Source organism: Geotrypetes seraphini, chromosome 8 (assembly GCF_902459505.1).
Source record: "Geotrypetes seraphini chromosome 8, aGeoSer1.1, whole genome shotgun sequence".
NCBI lineage: Eukaryota > Metazoa > Chordata > Amphibia > Gymnophiona > Dermophiidae > Geotrypetes > Geotrypetes seraphini.
This window is the reverse complement of record NC_047091.1, coordinates 178090367-178102082: the sequence shown is the minus strand read 5'-3', so window position 1 is coordinate 178102082 and position 11716 is coordinate 178090367. Positions and strand designations below refer to the sequence as shown.

Genomic DNA, 11716 nt, shown 5'->3' with positions numbered 1-11716 from the left:
TTTCCCCTATCACTCCTTTCCCCAAGCCAGGGAGAAACCGGAGACCAATTTGGAGAGGGGTGGAGTCAGACCCCGTAGTTTGCAGGCTGGGAAGTCTCAAATGGGAAACAAGCAGAGGCAGCAGGGGGGAAGCTCAGGTGGCTCTGATTGGGGGAGTCAAACATTCCACGGAAAGCTTTGCTCCAACACTTTGCCTAATCCCCAGCAAGGACGAGTTTCAAGAAGCCAGCCCACAAGGAGAGGCAGTGTAATTCCCGGGAGGTACAGTGATTTGGCGACCCTTCCTCAGAGGGAAAAGCAGGGAGGTTACCCTTATGGAAATGCTGCAGGGGAGCTGGCAGACATGCAGAGAGGGGGATGGGATGTAAAGCCTGGAATGAATGTGGAAGTGGAAAACCCGGATTACCCAGAGTCTGAGTGGGAAATGTGTAGTGACCCCAGGGAAAGGGTGTGTGATGAGGACATGGACCTAGGAGAGTACAGTGTATGAGGATTGTGTCCTATCCTATAATGTAAGCCAGCTGTTTGTTTAAACCTGAGCTAGAGAACGGCTGGGAGTGCTAAGGCAGCTCTGCCGAATTAAGGGAACTGCTTGTGTAAATAACACATTGGTAAGACTCCCTGGGAGCAGGAGATAAGGAAGATAAAGGGGCATAATTGGGAGGGCCTGTAGACCTTAAACTAAGGGAGGCTTGCCCCACACAGCCTGGTAGGCAGGGCTGTGAATGTTCTCCAGGGAGGACAACGGGATAAAGTGAAAAAAACAAACTCTAAAACAAAGTTAATTTTGATTCTGCTCTTGCTGAGAGAAGGTGTAACTAGGAGAGAGCTGACATTGGCCGTGCTCAGCTGTGAGTCCAGGAGCTGAGGCTCAAGAGAAGCCAAAGAGCCCCAACAGGGGATATGGGACAGTGAAGTCATGGAGTGACTGTGTGAAAGTATTTTGGGGATTTTTGTTTTTGTAAAGAATCAACCCATTCCAAAGTTAAAGCCCGTGGGACTCTGAAAATGACATGAACAGGATATGGGAGCCACAGGCACTAAGTGAGAATGTTTTCTTTTGGACACTAATAAACCTGGGAAAGTTTCACTGAAATCTAGTATCCGGGTTTTCCTTCACCTAACCACATAAAGGGCACAACAAAATTCTTACCTGTGGTCCGAGCCGGGTTTTCTCACCAACCGGGAGACTAGCCCGGCCACAATATTTTTGAATTCTAAGTGTGTGTTTTAGAAGTATTAATTTCACTATTACACCTATTGAGTGATTTTTTGACTTCTGTATAGATCATATAACAGCTAATCAACGTGGTGGGAACAGGAAGCTTAGGCTCCTGCGGCGGGAACAACGTTGGATTTTCCAACTTAAATCAGTACAACCTCTAGGCTTAAATGCCTCCATTGACTGGATATACTTTTATTAATTGATTCTTAGTAATGTTCTCACATCTTTGCACTGCTTAATAGAGTTAAGAAATCTTCAGTTTACTATAACTGTTCCTTTAAATTTGTTCCGAGTGAACTGGTCACATGATAAATATGACCTGGCCAGCTTAGTTTTATAACTTCAAAAGATGCTGAAGTGCCATTTTTTCCTTCACTCTGTACGACTCTCAGGCCCTGATTCTGTAAACTGCGCCTAACTTTAGGCGTGGTTTAGACGTCTGTGGAGTGCAAGTCAAGCTCTGCGCTACTTAGACGTGAGATAGGTGTCAGATACGCATCTCCAATAATATATTTTTTTCACTTGTAGATGCCAGATGGACGGCCCTGTTATATGTAGTTAGTTATATGTAAAAATGTGTTTTTTACCGATTCTGTTCTATTATTTTAGGATTGTAAACATTAACATAATATAAACACAGTATACCATCTTTAAAAGGATATTTATAATATATTATTTTCAGTGAGAGGTACTGACTGACTGGGAGTTGAACTGGAAACAGCAGTGTAGAAAGGTGTAACTTTAACCACTGTGCTACATAGAAAGCTATATAGCAATTGTAAACCGAGCTACTTGAAACAGTGTAAAAAATAATTTTTTAAGCATTGTTTGGGCTTTAGCTAGATGTGGTTTAGGCTTCAGAAATATGATAGTAGGATAGAAGCTGTTTAGGCAGATTTTGGATGTTTCTAAAGTGATCTTCTAAATACACTTCAGGGATTTTATTCTGTGATTCAGCCACCACATAAACAGGACACATCCACACAAGCATATTATATTTAAAACTGCTTAAAGAAGCAATGTTATTAGCTAATTACAGCACATGAAAATCACAGCTTTAGGTTTCAAGCTCCTTTCTCACTAAACTTTGCTCCAATCAGCTCATTCATCAAAGCAAAGAAAGCCCATAACTTCATTTGGCAAAGCTTAAAAACAGAATAAAACTCATAACAGACCTGAATATGGCTTCTAGTTCATTGCAAAGGGAGGTGTGCTGCTGCACAATGCTGACCTCATTGTGAGATCATCAAGGTGTACCTGCAAGGTACAATGCCATAAGTAAAGACGGGCTGGGAGTTGAACTAACAACCTCTGCAAGATCAGCACAGAGCTTTTACTCATTGAGCTACACCACCTTCCACTCCAGTTTCTCTGACTCCCCTGTCATATCATAGTTTAGTGATCTGCTAAGGTATCATCTGCTTAGCTATCATATCACAGTTAGCTGAGACAAAAGACTGGTAGCTCAATGGCTTAAAGCACTGCTTTCATTGTCCCAAAAGCCAGAATCTCAAGTATGGTTGAATAAATGTGACATGGAGCCAAATACTGCTGTTTTTATCAATTGCAAACTCTACTTTTGGAATTGATTGCTTTTAGTATTGCTAATGTTGTGCCGTTTGAGATGAAAATTAGATTTGATTGGTCTGTAGCTTGTAATTTTTATTAAAATGAGTATTGTGTCAGCTGAAGTAAATGAGGGAGTCGAACCCACATCAGGCTCACACACCAACCTTCATTCTAACCGTTGTGCTACCCAATGAGCCATAAAAGAATAGCAGTTCAGGTTTGATTATACTGTTCCGTTTAGGTGTTGTTTGGGCAGTAGCTACAGCATGCTTGCGGCTCCGTAGCGGAGCGATGGAAGCACGCCGAAACGGCTGCAGTTAAGCATATCTTAAGCTGTTAGGGTAGGAAACCTCTCCCCTGACTGAAAGAAGCCATTTCTGGCTCACCAAGTTAAGGCATCTTGTTCATCCTCTCCAGCTCTCATATAATCTCATTTTCTCAAATATTTTTGCTGGTTGCAGACTGTGAGGCAGGGGACATGCCAGCCCATGCGCTCCTCCCCCGAAACATAGCACAGCTATCCTGTTTGCCACCCCCTAAGGGCCTCCCCACTTCTCTCCTTTGCAGCCTGGGCCTCATGGAACATTAGATAAGATAAAGGTCAATGTGACAAAGTAGCTGAAGTGCTGCTTATTAAGGAAACACTAATGCTGCTACTCAATGTAAATAAGCACAAGGTGAAAAATGGTTTAAGATTTTTATTGTGGAACATCTATAATCATTGCACAGTCCAGGAAAACAGCATGCAAGTATAATATCAGGCAACTGCAGTTCGATGAGATGGATGACAGGTATGCAAAGTAAGCCACTCCTAGGTCCAAGTTGTTACTGTGGTAGAATTGTTAAGGTCCCATAATCTTCTCTTAGTAGGAGAAGGCTGGCTGTAGAAAAAGGAAGATGGATTGAGACAAATTAAGAGTTTATTGGTGAGTTTTAGGCTCTCTTGCAAAGGTGCACTAAATCAACGCATGCGCTGTTAAAGCATCCATAGGATAACATGCAAGCATTAACATTTAGCACACACTAACGATGCCTAAACGGCACCGATTTAAGCGTGTGGTAAATGTTAACGCGTGTATGTTATCCTATGGATGCGTTAACAGTTAGCGCTTGCATTGATTTAGCGCACCTTTGTAAAAGAGAGCCTAAAACTCACCAAATTACTGTTCTCTCAGAAAATCATCAATAACTACACCCTTCTGAAGGAAAAAAGTGTGAAACATGTTAGTATTGTGAAAATGTATATAATTCATCACAAGGGCAAACAAAGGTTGCAGTACATCATTCTCATCTATTCTTTCTGTTTTGGTATTTGAGCTGCTGGCTCTTTGGCCAGGTGCAAGCTGGTGCGCTGAACCCAGTTTTAATAGACCTGCTCTGGCCTCTGGGAAACACAAGGGGAGTCATTAGCCACTCTGGGAACCTGAAATCAGGAGAAAAGGGGGAAAATGTTAGAAAGACATCTGTGGCAAAAATATAAAGCAGAAGTTGTGGGAGAATATGTCACAGCAGAGTCTCAAAATAACAGCTAGAATGAACAGAAACACAAACACTGTTCCCTTTTTATAATAAGGATGCCTAACAATTATGACTCTAAAAAGATTTACCTTTAGCTCTATGAGGAAAAGCACTGCTATAAGTTCCACATATTATGTAACTTGCATATCCATTTTCCTGGCACCAAAGTTTCAAATAGCATGGGTGTTTTTTCAGCCAACACACCTGGAACCAATTTTTATCATCACTAATTCTCAGATTTTCCAATAACCCTGTGGAATGGAGAGAGTTGTGACAGAAATCAGGGGGACAAAAAGTTAAAGGAGAATCATCATAAGCAATAACACAGAATGGGAGTCCAAAAGAAGAAATCAGTTCTGCCTGAGCTTTTTTCTAATAAAGACACCTAAGTAGCTAGCAATATATCATTCTCACCTGGATTTGGTATCTGAGCTGCTAGCAAGGAATTCCTTGAATAGGTGCAGTATAGTCACCTGAATAGATGAAAAAGGTTAGAAAGACATCAAAATTGCAAATTACTATAGCTGCTAATGGTCCTGTGGAATGGAGAGAGTTGTGGCAGATATAGGAAAGAAAATGTTACAAGATAATCAGGAAAAGTGAGGTCTCAGAAATCAGCATAAGTAATAACACAGAATGAGAGTCCTAAAAGAGAAAACGCTGCTCTGAGGACCTTCTTAAAACACTGCTTTTATTTTCCATACGTCAGGGGTTCAAGTCTTAAGTGCGGTTAACAAATATTTTACTACCAGAAAACCTTCAAACTCTTTGGCCTTTCCTTTGCTTAAACATATTTGGGTTGAGCTTTAAAATGATCTGCAGCAATTCTCAGTTGTCTAAAGCAGCCTGTTCTCTCGTCCTAAACCCCCTCCCCCACCCCAACACACACTCCTAAGGCATGAAACCACACCCGCAATTCTCAAGCCAAGCTGAATTTACCAATAGTAATGTCTTTAGGATACATCTCAAAACATGTACCTTCCTTCAACACCTGTCCAAGCCCTCTGAAGTTTTAGTAAACTCTTATACCTGTTTCCCTGTGTGGATATTGCATAAAAAGAAATACATTCATCTGCTCTCAGCTACAAGCTGATGCACCTGTGCCTGCAAACTGCAGAATGCTGAAGAAAAACAGCAGAGTCCACCACTTATGAGAGCTGTTAGGATGCTGTTAAAATGAGTGAAGGTGAGGGTGGGATTTGAACCAGTGAGCTAGAGAGGATAGACAAGGTGCAACAAGGTGCATTAACTTGGTGAGCCACAAATGGCTTCTTTCTATCAGAGGAGAGGTTTCCTACTATGATAGCTTAGGATGTCCTAGCCATGTGAAGGTGAAAAAAAGTTTGCCTGCAAAGGGAAATATGCTGATGAAAAATGACAAAGTCCACCATCTAGACTCTGTTAGGAGACCTAATAAGAAGCTGTTAAAATTAGTGAAGGTGGGATTTGAACCGGTGAGCTGGAGAGGATAGAAGAGGTGCATTAGCTTGGTGAGCTAGAAATGCTTTCTTTGTGGTGATTGTGATATCATTCTTAAGCAGATGATGCATAGGCAGGTCAGTAAGCTATGATATGACAGGGCAGTATGATGCACCTGATTAGAAACTGATGTAGCTCAATGTGTTAAAATCCTGTGCTGATCTTCCAGAAGTTGTGAGTTCAACACCCAGCGCATCTTTTAATGGTGGCATTGTACCTTGCAGGTGCACCTTGATGATCTCACAATGAGGTCAGCATTGTGCAGCTGAACACCTCCATTTTCAATGAAGGAAAATGCATGTTAAGGTCTGTATCTTGTTTTTCTATTTTTAAGCTTTGAGAAATGAAGTAATGTGTTCAATATTTATATCTTTTTCATGTTCTTTCTTTGCTTCCAAGCAAGAGCTGATTGCAGCACAGTTTGGTGAGAAAAAAGGGGTTCTTTTTAAGCAGGAAAGCCAAAGGTGCTGTAATTAGTAAATCATATTGCTGTTTGGGCAGAAAAGTACTATGTTTTGCATGCAATATGTTTGTATTGATGTGCCCTATTGATATGGTGGCTAATTAAATCTATTAGGAGGGGAAAAAAGAGATTTCTAAAGTCTATGCAGAAAATATCATTTCTGAAGTCCAAAGCACATCTATGTTCTGCCCATAGAAACTTGTGTTTAGCCCAAGCAGAAACCACACTTAGACCAGCTTTTCATTTGCCTACAAGTTCCGCGATGTTTAGATGTGGTCTGCCGCCCAACTAGCGTCTATCTGGTGCCTATCCTTAACCCCGCCCATGTTACGCCCACGTCTACATACTTGGACTTGACTTTTCCCAAAACTCGCGTCTACCTCGCGTCTATATTCTGAGGTTGCCTACCTGACGCCTAACTCCGTCAAAGTCCCAATTAACTCTTGTTAAGACCCTTAAATCGTTCATTAACCACTTAAATCGGATGTCTAAACCTAAAGTTAGGTGCAGTTTGCAGAATCGGGGCCTCAGCATCAGTACACTGCAGGTATTGTAAGCTTTATAATTCTGATTAGGATAATTCAACATCATTCATGGTTTTCATGTTCTAACGTTGGCCTTCATCGCCATGTTTGATTCATAAGCCCTGAAGAAATGATTTTTATTTTATTTTTTTTAAATTGTTTATTTCTATTTTCAACAAAACTTACAAGAATATATCTTGCTACAATGAACACAGGGAGGCAAACAACACAGAAGTATTATAAACTCATACGTATGAAAATAAAAATATTCCTTTATCCCCTTCTTAGACCTCAATTTTTGGGGGTGGTCATTCAAGAAAATATATGAGAGAAAAATTAAAGAAGAATTAAATTGACAGATAGGCTTAATGTATCTAAGCACCAGCTATTAAAGTTCGTTATCCCTCAGTCCTTGATGATCTTCTTCACATCTAGGAATTCCTTCAGATGGTTTGGAGAAAAAAAAGTGTATTTGACTCCTAAATACCTAACCAAGCATTTGCAGGGGTATGCTAGAAGAAACGTTGCTCCCAAATTAATAGTATCTTGACGCATAGAATCAGGCCTTAGATTAAGTGGGGATGGGCGGACCCGCTATGCCTAAGGCCTGATTGGTCCAGGCTTCTAGAGCCTGGGCCAATCAGGCCTTAGGCTTCGGCGGGATGGGCCGGGAAGGGGCGGGCCCGCCTCATTTCGACGAGGCGTGCCTGCTTGCTCGACGTGCAAGACCCATCTGTAAGAACAGGTTTGGTGGAGTGGGGGTTGTTAGCGCCGGGGGGGGGTGCATCTTCGGGCAGGAGGGATTGGGCACCCTCCTGCCAGCGACCGATATTGTCGGGGGGGGGGGATCAGTAATGTCGGGGGGGGGGGGGGGGGCGGTCGGTAGTGTCGAGGAGGGGGGTGCGTCTTCGGGCAGGAGGGTTTGGGCACCCTCCTGCCAGTGATCGGTCAGGGGCCACGGCCCGCTATACTTATAGCAGCAGAGAGATCCCTTGCCGCAATAAGTATAGCGGCCGCGTCTACTTACAATGTAGACCAGCATTTTGCTGGCCTACATTTTTAAGCTTCTCATCTACTAGGGAGACGCGTAGGGCCGCCTAGGTTCAGCCTAAGGCCCGCCTAAGGCCCTTAGACGAGCTTAGGCATCTTGCGGGTCTCCCTAGGCTCCCGGAGGCGCCTTCAGGCCTGCCTGGGGAGCATTTTTTTTTTTTAAAACGTGCATCCCGATTGGCTGATTAGACAGCTGTAGGACGTCTACAGCTGCCTAAAATCGGGACGCACTTTTAGAGAATCAGGGCCAAAGTGCTTAAATTCTGAACATTTGCTACAGCGTTTACACTGGAGGTTATTAGTTTTTTGTTCTTGTATTTTTCCTCCAGTACCTCCTTATTCCTCTTTTTGTGATATGGAAACCGCATACTTGTATGTGGTATATAAATTTTTAAATAAATAAATAAACTCTGTAACACCACCACAGAGCTCCATGTATTTCAATATAGAGGCCATGCATTGTAACACTTCACAACTCCTTATGGTAACATCTCTACAGAAGCTCATATATCATAACATCTTTACAGAAGCTCTTGTAGTGTAGCGCCTTTGCAGAGGCTCATGTAAACCGCTCTGAATTGACTCCCCAGTCATTAGTAGAAATATAGAAGCTCTCAATAATCATATCTGGTAAGAACACCATAAATGGCTATTTAAAAAATGCTTACTGTACTTCCACCAGCTATCAACCCATATATATATAGGAAAGCAGCGATAGAAATAGACAGCGGGAGACATTGAGGCTGTCATGCGGTACTGAAATGGCCTCACTGCACTTTATTCCTGGGCTCTTGGCTTGATTCATGCATTAAAAGTACAGCCTGTTCTGTATTGTTGCTCACTTACACTCAAGATGTATGTCTCGAATGTTAGTGCAGAACCATCAGTGGATCACACTAAAAACTGCCCTTCCTCCCCTGCTATCAGAGTTACCCACATGGTAGTAACACAGTAAATAAGAGCAGATAAAGGCCAGAGTTAGGCAACTCGTATTCAAGCCCACTTCTTGAAAGGCATGCACAGCACAATTGTGGGCTAAATATCCACATTCCTTCTTACCGCCTAATGATACAGACCCTGAGCTGAAAATCTTTTTGTCGTCGGCAGAGCATGCACCTCGCCCATGATGTCAACCTTCTTTGGCGTCCCATACATATCCCCATGCCAGGTTCTGGGTATTCAGGTAAGGCTGGGGAAACAGTTATGAAGCTCAGAATGGAGATATGCTCTGGGTTCCGGGGTCTGTTTGAATTTCCACAGGCTCTAATGTTGGTGGGAAAGAGGACTACAGTGAAGAGCTACAGGGCAGGAGAGGCAAGCATGTAAATCATTAAGTTGGGGGGCTGAGGAGGAGGCGTATGTTCTATTTGGTTCAGGGAAATGAAATGTTGCAGGAAGAAAAGTGCTAAATCACTCATAGCTTACAAGAGAATGTGGTGCAGTGGTTAAAGCTATAGCCTCAACACCCTGTGGTTGTGGTCTGCTTGTGGCCCTGGCCAAGTCACTTAATCCCCCATTGCCCCATGTACATTAGATAGATTGTGAACCCACTAGGACAGACAGGGGAAAAATGCTTGATACCTGCATAAATTCATGTAAACCTTTCTGAGCTCCCCTGGGAGAGTGGTATAGAAAATTAAATAAATAATAGTAACTTTCAAGCGTTGCTCTCCTTTTATCAAGCCCAAACAAATTAAAAGGAAAAGATGATGATTCACAAAAACTGATGCTTTGCTCTTGTGAGAAATGAAAATACTAATATTTTCTAATAGTGTTAATTATTGCAGAATAACACGGAGGGGGGGGGGGGTGAACAATTAAACTGTATAACACTTGCATATAATCAGATATGGTCAAATAACTACAGAAACTATAGAGATATTACTTATACGTATTATTCTAATAAGGCAGGGGTCACTAAAGAGGCGACTTGTGTCAGTTAGAGAAATGGGCAGAGACATGGCAGATGAAGTTTAATGTGGAAAAGCTCAAAGTAAGAATTAGAATGATGCAAAATAGAATTCATATCAAAAACATGTGTGATGAAATGAATAATGGAATTCGTTATCATAACAGTAAAAATTCATTAGAAATAGATCAAAATTTTCATGCTCAACATCTAGATACCCCATTTTTTACTATCAAACATTTTCATATAGGGGAGATGTCTTAAGGCTTTATTCTGCAATATCTAGACAAGCTCAAAGCAGCAAGAATAAAAATAGCTGGATTGAACCCCGCCTCCCAAAATTACTTTGGAATAGGAGAGGAGTCTGTGCTGTGGGTGATCAGGTAGAAATGGGGCAGATGGCAGACATGAGGGGACTATCGTTCTTTATCATCATTTGTTTACTTGCTTGAATGCATACGGAATTGTGAGAGAAGAAAATCTGAGTAAGAAAACCAAGGCATCTTATGCTTTTAAATTCATGACATACATTTTTAGGATTTACGTTTGTGAATATTCAGTCCCAAAACACCTGTGTACTTTGAGAGGAATTTTCAAAGGCTTTATGTGTACAAATGGGGCTTTTGAAAATTGTTCAACATAAATAATAATAAATAATTTTTTTTGTATACCGCTATACCAAAAGTTCAAAGCGGTTCACAACAGAAAAGATACATACAGTCAATGTATATAAAATACATAATAACACAGTCAATAAAAAGAATACATCAATTAAAAAGCATGCATAAATGTACACGCATATTAGGGAGATGATCCTAGGGGTAATGTTGGGACAGAAATTGTAGGTTTTAATTGGGGAAAGCATGGCAAATGTTCCTTCTTCTTTGAACCAACTGAAACCATGGTATGAAGTATTCAAGTTAGGCCACCTACATAAATATTTCACAATTACCACAGTGTGTTTAGTTTCCAATCACACCTCCAAATGCCCTAAAACAGTGATTCTCAACCTTTTCCAGGGGGGAACCCCAGCCACTTGGGTTTTCACGATATCCCTAATGAATATGCATAACATACATTTAGAAGAGAAAAACTAATACATATATGCACACACCATTAATAATTTATTAATCAACCTTACTTTTTTCATAAATATTATAAATATATTGAATCTACCACCCTCTGACTTATAACAAACACATCTTTCAACAGACAACCCAGGCAAATGCCCTTATTGCCCCGAAAACCTGGATAATCAGTTCCACATTGCCCAGTGTTTTATTTAAAATATCCTTGCCAAACTGATGCTTCATGGATTAAACTCCTGCTTTCATGATAAGATCTGGGCAATGTGGAACTGATTATCCAGGTTTTTGGGGCAACAAGGGCATTTGCCTGGGTTGTCTGTTGAAAGATGTGTTTGTTATATGTCATGCCTACATTGAAAAACTTAAGACAACCTCCAAAGAAGTAACTCATACCAACACTTTTGAAAATGGACAGATCGCACAAACTGTTGAAAATTTGCTACGAGACGCTCATGTCTCATCTACTGCAAATCTTGTATCGTTATCTTAATTATTGTACAAATTTTACTATGTATTATTATGATTTTCCTTTGCTGTAAAACAAAACATTTCTTTACAACGCATGTCCCACAATATATGAATTTCCAGTATCTTTTCTGATACTTGCTAATTTGGTTGATTTGGCATGGCCGATTGGATTGCATACCAGGGTCAAACATAATATATGATCTCATATCCCATACTCTCATATTCATGGCATCTTGGTACCTTTAAGCTTGAACCTCCTGAGAAAGCTTCCTGCATCCCTTATGTACTGTTCATTCACTCAAAGACAGGTAAGATGTAGCATATTAGGTTTCTCTGCCCAGATGACTGTACAACCTAAGACTGAGGTCTGAACTCATAATGGGAACTTTATCTTCATAGCTTGGAGATTGTGCAGGACAAGGG

The 11716-nt window shown here is 41.2% G+C and overlaps 1 protein-coding gene across 4 annotated transcripts in view; it reads right to left on the bottom strand.

Moving 5' to 3' along the window:
- GAL3ST1 (galactose-3-O-sulfotransferase 1) overlaps nucleotides 1-11716 on the bottom strand; it is a 123078-nt gene that overhangs the window by 43940 nt on the left and 67422 nt on the right. The window lies entirely within an intron of this gene.